The following is a 14,603-nucleotide window of genomic DNA, read 5'->3' on the forward strand; positions in this document are numbered from 1 at the left end:
CTGTACAGAAATAATTGCACTGTAAGACACCCCAGTTAAGGGATATCTTCATGATTATGTAGGTTTTCTAAATTTGAGCTGAGTGAAGATTCTATCTTTGCATGGACACCTTTGCGTATGAGAGATGTGCGTGGAAATGCGCCGAGGCCTTATAATGTTATTGGAGTGATGAGCGCCTCCCTATTTGTTCTCGGTACTGCAGTAATCATTATCTTATGCATTGGCCATAATGACTGAATGCCAAAATCCTTTGATTTAATGCCAGCTCCCAACTGTACTCCTATAAACTTGAAATGTGAATTGTTTCCGTTTTTCTAATTTTTGTTACTTTTGCCAGGATATAAAAACCATTTCAAACACACCTCCTTTTCATACTATTAAACAATTTGGGTATGTTTGATTGATACTATGTACTTTTACTTTGTTTCATTCTATCTTTGGTAAGGGAAAAAAAAAATGAAGATTAAAAATCAACAATTTGTATTAAAATAATAAAAAAAACAAGGAAAAACCCTTTTCCCATTTTGCTGTCAGCTTGTGCACAGTAAACGCGTGAATATTAGTGTGAAATGTGTTTTTTGTCATAGTATCAGAAATAAAAAAAAAAACAAAAAAACATCAAAAAACGTATAGTTCTGGTGGTGGAACAATAGTTGGTGGGAATTTCAATCTAGAAGATTTTTACAATCACAAATCCTGGCGAATCCTTCATATGGTTCCTCAGATTATGTCATGACGACAAAGTTCTGCTACAGTGTGTTTCCATGCCTTTAACAGTGAATGAACATTTGGTTAAATTGAGATAGTAATTGTCTTATTTCTTTTTAATTATTATGTTTTCTTTTTTGTTTGTTTTTTAATGATTGCATCTGGACAGTGAACATCGCTCAGTAAATTCAAACTGTGAAAAAAATGGTCTTGTCACATTGCTAAGTGTTTATTACTGTTTGTTTTTCTCCTTTTTGCGTTTTCGCTAATGCTATTAGGGATGGAAATGGAGGGATTTGTGTAACATTTAATATAAAAGTGTGGTGCATTGTTTTGTAATGATTTTAATGGAATGATGACTTTGAGGAAACTAGAGCTTTAGATGTACTGTACTTGGAAAAATTGCTTTCTTTGATCCTAGAAGGTCATAGTTTTTACCTTATAGTTAAAGTGGTGCCATCACCTACACACAACGAGAGCAGTCATTTTGTTTGTTGCATGACTAGTCAGCCTATCAATTCACAAGGGAGCTAGTGACATCACACGAAGTGCCTCATACCTCGCTGATGTCTGTCATTCCTAAATTGATAGATGTATGGGATTGGACCACGTCCCTTCCAAGCATTTCAGCTACCTATTTCTGACTTGGAGACACATGGAACTCCCGAGATGTTGTTGAAATTATGATTCTTAGTATGGGATTTGCATAAGAGCAACATCCAGTGAACCACAGGTTTCTCTTGTGTACATCTTGCAATGCATGCTGGGTTTTGTAGTTCAGCAACATCTGCAGGGTTATACACTGTATGGCCTTCTCCTGACCTAAAGAAAGTAAAACAAAATATGTACTGTTTGTACATGGAATATAAAAGTATGCCAGATAATCTCATAAAGCCTAATTACTTTTCTATAAACTATATACTTTTCTATAAACTATATTGGCCAATGTATACAAGTTCAGAGAATGACTCACAGAACATTTCAAATGAGCCCTGAGACACATATTGTTTTAGCACTATAATTGACTTTATTGGGACCAAGAATTCTTTGTTATGTCTAGTAAGATATATCTATATACACACGACAGGTATTGGTACATGTGTATTATTCTAATGTTTAGACACTATATATCTATGAAACCAGAGGAGAGCAAGCTCACATGGCATCATTTGGATAGACAACTTTTTTTTTTTGTTTTCATGTCACACAAAGCTTGATTTTGAGAGTTAAGTTTAAATCTTTTGTAATACAGTATGACACTTGGACTAGGCCTGAGTTTTGCAAAGGACTGGGTGTTTATTGCAGTTCAAATGCCTCCATTGACATCCCTACCCAACATTCCCTACTTCTGGGGCCTTCTCTTGTTACAAAACTTTTTACCAAGGGAATCACTGACTACCAACATTATTCCCATTCTCACTGCTGTAAATACTGAATACTAACGGAGAACTTTGCATTCTGTCAAAATACTTGTGTTCAATAAAAGTTACAAAAACTTGACATGGTTTTGTGGTAATTGCGTGATTTGTGTCATTTGTCCTACATGCAGGTTAAGGCGGGGGGCAAGGGGCCCCCACACAGGGTTGGTGTGACCCTGCTGAGAACAGGTGACCAGTGGCACCTGTTCCCGGATGTGGGCTCAGATGCTGTGTCAGTGCTGCTGCATACAGCGCAGGGTGGCTCCCGTCTGTGTCACCTCATTGGCATCACGTGACATGTCAATGACATTGATGAGAGGACTACAGAGCAGCTCAACCATAATCGGGAGCTGACAGGTGAGCAATCAGGGGCTGGGATGGAGCAGTAGGACTCTGTGTGGGTTGGTGGACTCCGTGTCAGTGGTGGTGGTGGGGGGGTTTAAGCTTTGTGCGGCTTGAAGGGGGCCCACACAACTTAGTTGCCCTGGGGCCCCCACAGGCTTTAATCTGGCCCTGATGATATCAATGAACCTGCACAAGTTGCGGCTGACTAATTCTGTCAGGCAAACAGTCTGTGTTCTGTGACTTTGCCAGTGAGCGTTAGCAAAACGCAGAAAGTAATATTGTGCACAGATCTTTTCTGCCTGTTATTGTCCCCAGTACAGAACGTAGAGTCACTTCAACTCATGAATCCCAGTAATCGCAAATATGTACAATAGCGCGTATTTACCCGGGATTGAGAACTGGAGACTAACTTTTAAAAAGTGTCCAGAGCCCCGTGGTCGCACTGTGCATGGCATAATATGTAAAGGCCGGGCATTACTACATGGCATAATATGTTTATAAGGGGCACTACTGTGGTGTACAGTGAATATGGGACACTATACTGTGAAGAGCTAAAACAGCCGTTCCACCCGTGGGCCGCAATGTCAAGGACACAACCTCTTTTCTGAGTGATCATGCCCCCCCTTGGGTGCGCGCTGAAGTGTACCTTTCTGAAAGGCCCCCTGCCTGCCCTAATGTGAAGACTAGGGGATTGCAGCAGATATCATGAATATCTGCTGTGGTCTCTTGTACATACATCCTGGTAGTTCTTAATATTTACATACCACCTCTGTGAACAGTTTTCTGGGATATACCACACATATTCATTGATAAATATGCCTCTTATTACCTAATGCCTTATTCACTATGGGTTTTGTGTACATACAAGTCATATCCCATGTGGGATCTTGGCGGCATGGCATTAAACATGCATTTAAGGGGCATGTGGGGATGCTATTGTGGGTATTAGATGGGCATTTTAAGGGTATTTTTGGGATGTGTGATGGCAGGTGGGGAGGTCTGAGAGGCATGTGGGGTGCTCTAAAGCAGAAATTATGACGGGACCCAGAAATGGTCAGATAGGACCCCATTTTTTTTAAAGTGGAGGGTCCCTGTGACCCACATATTTTGTCACTCAGCGCGAGCGCCTTCTCAGCATATGTTTCCATCAGTGTAACAGAATATTAAAGCGCACAAAAATGAAACACATAACAGAGAAGTCCAAGTATGTTGCGTCTTGTAACTTTCCTTTAATATTGCCCCTCTGCCATCCAGCTTACTACGGCTATGTCATAGTTGCCAGCAAGTCAGCTATAATTGCATTTGCCTTGTGTGCACGTAGCTAAATGCGCATATTCACCTGCATGCAGAGTTTTACGCATTATTGTGACTTCACTGCACCATTCGCTTAGTTTCATAGTCACCATCATCATTATCAGTACAGACTTGCACCAGCCCTATCCTTGGAGTTAGAGATCTGGATAAAAGCAGACGGAACTCTGTGTATGCACAATGCAGCATAGCCACAACTTCATCTACACTCACTCACTCTCCTTAGCTTGTGTGCAGATGCCCCAATAACACTCAGTTCCACATATTCAGCCACGAGTGGAGTTGCGACTGAAATGTGCATGACTCGGAATAGCCCATAGGTGCGTACAAGGCATGCGCAGTGTGACTAACTGCAAAACTGACCTATGTGAGCGCCCCCATGGCGGGGTGGAAATCTCCCACATTTTAATACAGGGTTACCCTTCTGTGGTGCAGGAAAGACCCTCACTCTTTCTTCAGTTAAGGCAGTGGCAACCTGGGGTGTTGCAGGGCACTTGCAGGGGTGCCATGGGTTGGTGGACCATGACCAAATCAAATAATATATGGTCAATATGATGGGCAAAACCAGTGCTGGTGGCATAAAATACGTAGACAAACGCAAGCACAACCCTGTCAGCCACCACATAACTGACTGGCACTATTTACTTCATTTAAAAAATTTTGTGGAATTTCTGAAAAAGAAACCTTTGGCTTAGGCAGTGGCGGGCTGGGCCGGGGGGCAGGGTGCCAACTGCCCCCTGGGCCGGTATACTATTAAGCATTTGGGGCCGCACAAGCCAGGCAGAGATTGCGGAATTCGGAATGGACGGCTAGTATTATGTGTTCACGCTACTGGCAGTCAAGGAAGCCCTGTGTTGCAGCCGGCCAATAACATTGTCAGCTTTTCCCTGCGTCCCCAATCACTGTAGCCGACAGCTTTGCCTCATCCAATAGCAGTCTGAGACCTCCGATCTCAGTCACATGACGCTGCCGGGCTCGCGCTTGTTTATCCCCGACTCGAGTAAGGAGACTGCTCCTGCATTCTCTCCTAAGCGCTACAACCGCTCCTCTGGGTGCCAGATCAGGGAGTGACTCCGGGATCCAGGCATTAGATGTGCATCCAGAACCAATGCAAGGATGCCGGTAATGAGGGAGATGGATGTGTGGTGTGTTACTGGGATTTGCTGCAGGTTACCAGGGCTGATGTGGTGACAGCTCCCTCCGCCTGGCCTTTTCCCACTAGCCTTCATACCTGTGCACTGGCCTCTGATAATAGCATAGCTGACGCTGCTGCTGCTGTGTGCACAGAGAAAGGGGAGGGGGGTTGATGGCAGTGAGTAAGCAGCTGGCACTGCCACAAATGTAAGATTACACACATCATCATGGCAAACCTGCAGCACCATACAGGTTTACTATTATTATTATACATATAGCATCTGGGGAGGTATTTGTGTGCCATTATACAGCACATTCACAGGACAAGGTCATTGTAATAAAATATAGAGCTTGCAGCATTGCTTTTTTTATATAGTGTAGGGACAAGGGAGGGTCAGTGGTCAGTGAGTTTACTAATACACGTAAAGCAGAAAATTTCTCAGACCTGTAATATGGCCGGTGGGGCCCTGCATGACTGCTTACAGAGGTGTTCTGGGTCGGATGGCAGGATGCCATCTATACTTGCCAGGGCCACTTGTATGCATTTGCCCCCCAGGCTAAAAGTTGCCAGCCAGCCCCTGGGCTTAGGGGTGCTATGACATAAATTCTAATACTCTAGGGCGCTGACATTCAAGAAAGTTTAGCAACCACTGGTATATAAACCTATGTGTGGGTCATTCTGGGGGGTGGAGATAGGGGGGTGACACCGCTCTGTGTACTTTATGTTGCATTTTCTGACTATTGGCATTGCTGTGCTCCTGTATTGTTATGTTTCTGGGTTGTAGTCTGTACTGTGTAAGAAGCTATGGCACCGATTGCACCTTTTGCTGGAATAAAAGCACTTCAGTATCCAGTGGTCACCTGAATCTACCGCCTACACCCACATTTCAGATTTTCCTATATTTGTAGATAATACAGATTGGTTTGGTCTCTAAATGAATCATAGTGAGGAGACATTCAGGGGCGCCAAGAGGTGGTGGTGGGGGAGCGGGAACTAATTACCAGGGCCCGGGTCTGCTGCCCCCCACCCCCTTCTTACCTGTCAGCGGAAGCAGCATCTCTCCCCAGTCCAGCACATGCTGCTGTGTGCTGGGCTGTTCATAAGGGGGGTATCCACTACGCGACATGAAAGTCTGAACGTCCAGCGCCGAACGTCATTCAGTGAAGGAGCCCAACCTCCTATCTCAGAACATGCCGAACCCGACGAGCGTAGGTAGGTTGACGGGCATGTTCGGTAGATAGTCGGGGTTGGCAAGGATCCAGCATGCACGCGCATTGCTGGTCCTTGCCGGCTATCCATTAGCAGACTTTCCCAACAATCCACCAGGAGGTTTTGGTTGCATCGTGCAGAAAGTCTGCCCCTTTAGACATACTGTATCGCATTGGCTGTGCTGCACAGCCGATGGACAGATATATCTGCAGACATATCTGTCCATCGGCAAGTGTGTATGGGCGATCTGCAGACTGCTTGTATACATGCAGCGACAGCCGCAGGGAGGGGGACCAGCGGGACCCGCGGCTGCCGGATAGTCTGATGGTCGTTCAGTGTGTATGAACGACCATCATCTACAGCAATGGTTCCCAAACTTTTTTGAGTCACGGTGCCCTAGAGTATCAGGATTGTTTTCACGGCACCACTAAAGGTGCCCACACACATACCGACTTGCTCCCAATAAGCCGATGTACACGATTTCCCCTGAACTCTGCCCAGGCAGTCGTGGGCACGATTTGGAGTTAAAAATGTCCAATCTGACTTAAGATCTATCTTGCAGCAGGTGCATTGTATCCCAGATTGGCTAATTTGCCCTACAGCACGGCAGATCTGAAGATGCGAGGTACGACGAGTGGGGACGAGCATCGGGATCGTGATCAAGAGTAGAAACTCACGATTTGGCCATTTTTTACATGATCTGTTGTCACGATTCTTCAAAATCGGCCAAATTGGATGAAAAGTCGGTATGTGTGTGGGCACCTTAAGTTTAAGTTTGTTATTGAGAAATTCAGAAAATATTGTAGTGAAGTAAATTGTGCTCATCTGTCATCCTTAGGTTCAGTAATGTGAGTCTGGACAGGTTTGCGCTTCTGTTTGCCCACATATTTACATTACATTGACCATAAATAATTTAATTTGGTGTTCGACCACCATCCTGAGGCACCCCTGCAAGTGTCCTGAGGTACCCAGGGTGCCACGGCGCACAGTCTGGGGACCATTGATCTACAGATCACTCTGTCAGCAGATATATCTGTCAGGTGTGTACCGACCTTAAGGCACACGCGTGTATATGCAGAAGCAGTGAGATAAGTGTTCTCACAGCTCTCCCAGTGGCAGATAATCCCTACATTGAATTATTATTGTATCAGTGCTGCACAGGCAGGTTAGGTTCAACTTGCAAATTTCTTTTATCTGATCTGCTGTGTCTGCGGGGCAACAAGACCAAGATAATAAGCAGCAGCGATGTCCAGGTTGGGACTTTCTGTAACTGATTTCCATAACAAAATGATTGAGAAGAATTTACCCCTTTTGCTACAGAAAAAAAATAGATTGATGCCCTCCTTAGCATGATATCCACCATCTTCAAAGTCTGCTTTGTAAATAAGGAGGAGATTTATCATAGCTTGGAAAGAGATTAAGTACCAACTAATCAGCTCCAAAACACAGCCTGTAAATCTCTCTCCACTTTATCTCTTTCCAAGTTTTGATAAATCTCCCCCTGGGTACACACCTGGATGATCAGACGACCCAGCGATGCGATGCACCTATATATATATATATAGGTACACACTGCAGGATCTGCTGTACGACAGTGGTACACACCTGACAGATATATCTGCAGACGGAGTGATCTGTAGATCAGTGGTCCCCAAACTGTGCGCCGTGGCACCCTGGGTGCCTCAGGACACTTGCAGGGGTGCATTTATGGTCAATGTAATGTAAATATGTGGGCAAACAGAAGCGCAAACCTGTCCACAATCACATTACTGAACCTAAGGATGACAGATGAGCACAATTTACTTCACTACAATTTTTTCTGAATTTCTCAATAACAAACTTAAACTTAAGGTGCCCACATACATACCGACTTTCAATCCAATTATTAATGTAACTGCACCATAGCATCTGTCGAATCTTCTACATTTGATGTGCAGCGCATTCAATGGGAAGATGCGATTACCCAATTCATTGTACAATGGTTTTCAGGGCACACGTTCAGTGTTCTTCCCAGGCTCTTTGCTACGGGCTCAACGCCCGGCAAGAAACAGCTACCACCCAGCACTTCCCCCCAGTCCAATGCGCCACGTCAACGTGTCCTTGTTGCCACAGACACGGATTCCGGATGTGACGCCGAGCTGCGCCGATGTCCCGGTTGTGTCCACAACTTACTGCCCGAAACTCTCCCCCGCCCCAATGCACCGTGACCCCTGTCGCCATCAACATGTCCTTGTTGACACGGATGGCGGATGTGACGCCGAGCTGCGCCAAGGTCACTTGTTCGTCCCATCGGAGGCTCCGTGTCCGCCACCAATTAGGAGTTCTGCATCCACTTTCTCTGTAGCCTGCAAGTGGGGACAGTATCTATATAGCCCGCAAGTGGGGACAGCATATGTGTAGCCTGCAAGTGGGGACAGTATCTGTGTAGCCTGCAAGTGGGGACAGTATCTGTGTAGCCTGCAAGTGGGGACAGTATCTGTGTAGCCAGCAAGTGGGGACAGTATCTGTGTAGCCTGCAAGTGGGGACAGTATCTGTGTAGCCTGCAAGTGGGGACAGTATCTGTGTAGCCTGCAAGTGGGGACAGTATCTGTGTAGCCTGCAAGTGGGGACAGTATCTGTGTAGCCTACAAGTGGGGACAGTATCTGTGTAGCCTGCAAGTGGGGACAGTATCTGTGTAGCCTGCAAGTGGGGAAAGTATCTGTGTAGCCTGCATGTGGCGACAGTATCTGTGTAGCCTGCATGTGGGGACAGTATCTGTGGTGCCTGCAAGTGGGGACAGTATCTGTGAAGCCTGCAAGTGGGGACAGTATCTGTGTAGCCAGCAAGTGGGGACAGTATCTGTGTAGCCTGCAAGTGGGGACAGTATCTGTGTAGCCTGCAAGTGGGGACAGTATCTGGGTAGCCAGCAAGTGGGGACAGTATCTGTGGTGCCTGCAAGTGGGGACAGTATCTGTGTAGCCTGCAAGTGGGGACAGTATATATGCAGGGCCGGCTTATAGGAGGGGCGAGCGGGGCGATCGTTCAGGGGCCCTCACACCTTTGGGGCCCCCACACTGATGACAATAATGATTGGAACCTGGCCACTCACCCAGGCCAGCTTCCGGTCCCGGCAGCATCACAGCCTCACTGCCACTGTTTCACCCGACAGTGGCTGTATGGAAGTCCCGCCCCCTTGTTGAAAATGCAGCGATTCGCTGGTGCACGAGTAGGGGGCGGGGCTTAATGCAATGAAGTGCCTGCCCCATCAGAACGGTTGCTGGGTTGCCTGCTGCAGCTGCAAGAGGTTAGTGTGCGAGCTCCCTTCCTCCATCTCTCTCTCCCCCTCTGTCCCTTCCTCCCTCTCTCTCCCTTCCTCTATTTCCCTCTTTGTCTCCCTCCCCATCCCTCTCTGTCTCACTCCCACCCCATCTCTCTCTCTGTCTCACTCCCACCCCATCTCTCTCTCTGTCTCACTCCCACCCCATCTCTCTCTCTCTCTCTCTCTCTCTCTCTCTCTCTCTCTGTCTCACTCCCTCCTTGTCCCTTTCTCCCCCTCCCCCCACTCTCTCTTTACTGTATCTATACCTCTATCTTTATCTATTAATATATATATATTTATATATCTCAATTTATTTATCTATCTATATAATATATATACTGTATATATATATATATATATATATATATATAAATATATATATATATATATATATATATATATATATATAATCTCCCCCACTCTAAATCCTACATTTTACTTTTTTTTCTATGGGGCCCCCACAATTTAGTTGCCCCGGGGCCCCCACAATCCTTAATCCGGCCCTGTATATATGTAGCCTGCAAGTGGGGAGAGTATCTGTGCAACCTGCAAGTGGGGAAAGTATCTGTGTAGCCTGCAAGTGGGGCCAGTATACAGTATGTGTAGCCTGCAAGTGGGGGCAGTATCTGTGTAGCCTGCAAGTGGGTACAGAATCTGTGTAGCCTGCAAGTGGGGACAGTATCTGTGTAGCCTGCAAGTGGGGACAGTATTTGTGTAGCCTGCAAGTGGGGACAGTATCTGTGTAGCCTTCAAGTGGGGAAAGTATCTGTGTAACCTGCAAGTGGGGAAAGTATCTGTGTAGCCTGCAAGTGGGGACAGTATCTGTGTAGCCTGCAAGTGGGGAGAGTATCTGTGGAGCCTGCAAGTGGGGGCAGTATCTGTGTAGCCTGCAAGTGGGGACAGTATCTGTGTAGCCTGCAAGTGGGGACAGTAAATATGTAGCCTGCAAGTGGGGACAGTATCTGTGTAGCCTGCAAGTGGGGACAGTATATGTGTAGCCTGCAAGTGGGGACAGTATCTGTGTAGCCTGCAAGTGGGGACAGTATATTTGTAGCCTGCAAGTGCGGACAGTAAATATGTAGCCTGCAAGTGGGGACAGTATATGTGTAGCCTGCAAGTGGGGCCAGTATACAGTATGTGTAGCCTGCAAGTGGGGACAGTATCTGTGTAGCCTGCAAGTGGGGACAGTATCTGTGTAGCCTGCATGTGGGGACAGTATCTGTGTAGCCTGCAAGTGGGGACAGTATCGGTGTAGCCTGCAAGTGGGTACAGAATCTGTGTAGCCTGCAAGTGGGGACAGTATCTGTGTAGCCTGCAAGTGGGGACAGTATTTGTGTAGCCTGCAAGTGGGGACAGTATCTGTGTAGCCTTCAAGTGGGGAAAGTATCTGTGTAACCTGCAAGTGGGGAAAGTATCTGTGTAGCCTGCAAGTGGGGACAGTATCTGTGTAGCCTGCAAGTGGGGAGAGTATCTGTGGAGCCTGCAAGTGGGGGCAGTATCTGTGTAGCCTGCAAGTGGGGACAGTATCTGTGTAGCCTGCAAGTGGGGACAGTATATGTGTAGCCTGCAAGTGGGGACAGTATCTGTGTAGCCTGCAAGTGGGGACAGTATCTGTGTAGCCTGCAAGTGGGGACAGTATCTGTGTAGCCTGCAAGTGGGGACAGTATCTGTGTAGCCTGCAAGTGGGGACAGTATCTGTGTAGCCTGCAAGTGGGGACAGTATCTGTGTAGCCTGCAAGTGGGGAAAGCATCTGTGGTGCCTGCAAGTGGGGACAGTATCTGTGTAGCCTGCAAGTGGGGACAGTATCTGTGTAGCCTGCAAGTGGGGACAGCATATGTGTAGCCTGCAAGTGGGGACAGCATATGTGTAGCCTGCAAGTGGGGACACTGTATCTGTGTAGCCTGCAAGTGGGGACAGTATCTGTGTAGCCTGCAAGTGGGGACAGTAAATATGTAGCCTGCAAGTGGGGACAGTATATGTGTAGCCTGCAAGTGGGGCCAGTATACAGTATGTGTAGCCTTCAAGTGGGGACAGTATCTGTGTAGCCTGCAAGTGGAGACAGTATCTGTGTAGCCTGCAAGTGGGGACAGTATATGTGTAGCCTGCAAGTGGGGACAGTATCTGTGTAGCCTGCATGTGTGGACAGTATCTGTGTAGCCTGCAAGTGGGGACAGTATCGGTGTAGCCTGCAAGTGGGGACAGAATCTGTGTAGCCTACAAGTGGGGACAGTATCTGTGTAGCCTGCAAGTGGGGACAGTATATGTGTAGCCTGCAAGTGGGGACAGTATCTGTGTAGCCTGCAAGTGGGGACAGTATATGTGTAGCCTGCAAGTGGGGACAGAATCTGTGTAGCCTGCAAGTGGGGAAAGTATCTGTGTAGCCTGCAAGTGGGGACAGTATCTGTGTAGCCTGCAAGTGGGGACAGTATCTGTGTAGCCTGCAAGTGGGGACAGTATATGTGTAGCCTGCAAGTGGGCACAGTATCTGTGTAGCCTGCAAGTGGGGACAGTATATGTGTAGCCTGCAAGTGGGAACAGTATCTGTGTAGCCTGCAAGTGGGGACACTGTATCTGGGAGCTGTAAAAAAATTTTATTCTGTGTTGCGAGCACTAAATAACCTGATGCTGATTTCACTAGAGGGATCAGAACCTACAGACTTTGCTTATGAACAATTCTGCAGACGACTGGGCCTCTAAGAAGAAGAGGAGAATTAATATATAAAATGTTATCTCAAGTTTAAATCATTATAAGGTCAGGATTTAAAACATTTTATTATTGCGATGGCCCCCACCTGGATACTTCTGGATGCCACCCCACTAGAAACATATTTTGGGGAAAACACTGACATTATACGACGGTTGCTCCGATCTGTTTCGGGTTATATATTGTATAGCGTGTACCCGATTGTAGTCTGCACATTATACAAGCCATCACTTTGGTGTCATAATGATATAAGTATACGTCATCAGTATACATATCGAACTCCTTTTGCAGAGACACACAGTAATATTTAGAATGATCGGTAATAATAATGAATTGCTCGCCTGTAAGTCCAAACATAGGGTAGCAAGTATGTTTAACAATTCAGGAATTGGGTACACAAACAGATCTAGCAAGCTGATAGGGAAGAAAGCAAGGTCAAAACCGGTAATCAAGTCCTATTAAGTAACTACAGAGGCAGGGCCGGATTAGAGGGCCCGGTGGACTTCAGACAAGGGGGCCCCTATTAAAGAGCTATGCTGGGTACACACTGGACGACATATTGTGATTGTGTCTATGTCTCTGTCTTACCTGCTCCCAGATGGTATTATTACACCCCTCACTCCACAGTGAGCCTGATCCAGAGGTGGACACAGCTAGTCAAACATTGGGTGCACTACTCATGCTTCCTGATGGTTACCTCTGGGGGATGCTATGGGCGCGTTGGTGTAAGGAACTGCGTCAAAAGATGCAGTTTCAGTGGCACCGGCAACCATGAACAGACAGACATGGTTGCCAGGTTTGCTCTAATGTCTGATGGTGCAGCCAATGATCAGTGGATTTGCGTCGCGGCCGGAGGGTGTGTCAATAGGATGCCTACCGATTACGGAATTAGCATAAAGATGCAGTAGTGGTTGCAACTTGTCGCAGCTGCTACTGCAAATCCATCCACCTCTATATAAGGCCCAGTATTACTACACCCCCACCCCACCACCCAGATAGCAGTAATTTACCCCATATAATATTACTACACCCCACCACCCAGATAGCAGTAATTTACCTCATATAATATTATTAGACCCCACCACCTAGATAGCAGTAATTTATCCCATATAATATTACTACACCCCACCACTGAGATAGCAGAAATATACCCCCCCATAATATTACTACACCCTCAGACCACCACCCAGATAGCAGTAATATGCCCCCATAATATTACTATACCCCCACCATCCAGATAGCAGTAATATACCCCCATAATATTACTACACCCCACCACCCAGGTAGCAGTAATTTACACCCCATAATATTACTACATCCTCACCCCATCACCCAGATAGCAGTAATATACCACCTAAAATATTACTACACCCCTACCACCCAGATAGCAGTAATATGTCCCCCATAATATTACAACCCCAACCACCCAGATAGTAGTAACCTCATAATATTTCTACACCCCCACCCCACCATCCAGATAGCAGTAATCTGCCCCCTATAATATTACTACACCCCCACTCCACAGGTAGCAGTTATTTACCCCTTATAATATTATTACACTCCCATACCACGACCCAGATAGTAATATACCCCCATAATATTACTACACCCTCTCTCCACCACCCAGATAGCAGTAATATGCCCCATAATATTACTATACGCCCACTCGACCACCCAGATAGCAGTAATAACCCCCCATAATATTACTACACCCCCACTCCACAACACAGGGAGCAGTTATATGCCACCAATAATATTACTACACCCACTCCCCACCACACAGGTAGCAATAATATGCCCCCCATAATATTACTACACCCCCAACCCACCACCCAGATAGCAGTTATATGACCCAATAATATTACTACACCCCCACACCACCACCCAGAGAGCAGTAATATACCCCCATAATATTACTACACCCCCACCCCACCACCCAGATAGCAGAAATATACCCCCATAATATTACTATACCCTCCACTCCATTACCAAGATAGCAGTAATATACATCCCATATTACTACACCCCCACTCCACCACTCAGATAGCAATAATATGCCCCCATAATATTACTACACCCCCACCCCACCACCCAGATAGCACTAATATACCCCCATGATATTACTACACCCCACCACCCAAATAGCAGTAACATACCCCCCATAATATTACTACACCCCCATCCCACCACCCAGATAGCAGTAATATACACCCATATTACTACACCCCACCCCACCCCACTATCCAGATAGCAGTAATATACCCCCATAATATTACTTTACCCCCACCCCATCACCAGGATAGCAGTAATATACACCCTATATTACTGCACCCCCACTCCACCACCCAGATAGAAGTAATATGCACCCCATAATATTCCTACACCCCTACCCAGATATTAGTAATATACCCTCCATAATATTACTACACCCCCACTGCACCACCCATATAGCAGTTATATGCCCCCAATAAT

The 14,603-nt window shown here is 46.3% G+C and overlaps 1 long non-coding RNA gene across 2 annotated transcripts in view; it reads left to right on the forward strand.

The window, feature by feature from the left end:
• The first annotated feature begins 4,762 nt into the window (after window positions 1–4,762).
• LOC148509503 (uncharacterized) overlaps window positions 4,763–14,603 on the forward strand; it is a 104,704-nt gene continuing 94,863 nt past the window's right edge. For both annotated transcript variants that reach the window (XR_015869422.1, XR_015869423.1), the window contains exon 1: window positions 4,763–4,904. This is a non-coding gene — a long non-coding RNA (uncharacterized LOC148509503). The remainder of the gene's footprint in view (window positions 4,905–14,603) is intronic.

This window comes from Taudactylus pleione, unplaced genomic scaffold, assembly GCF_031769625.1.
Source record: "Taudactylus pleione unplaced genomic scaffold, aTauple2 ptg000322l, whole genome shotgun sequence".
NCBI classification, from domain to species: Eukaryota; Metazoa; Chordata; class Amphibia; order Anura; family Myobatrachidae; genus Taudactylus; species Taudactylus pleione.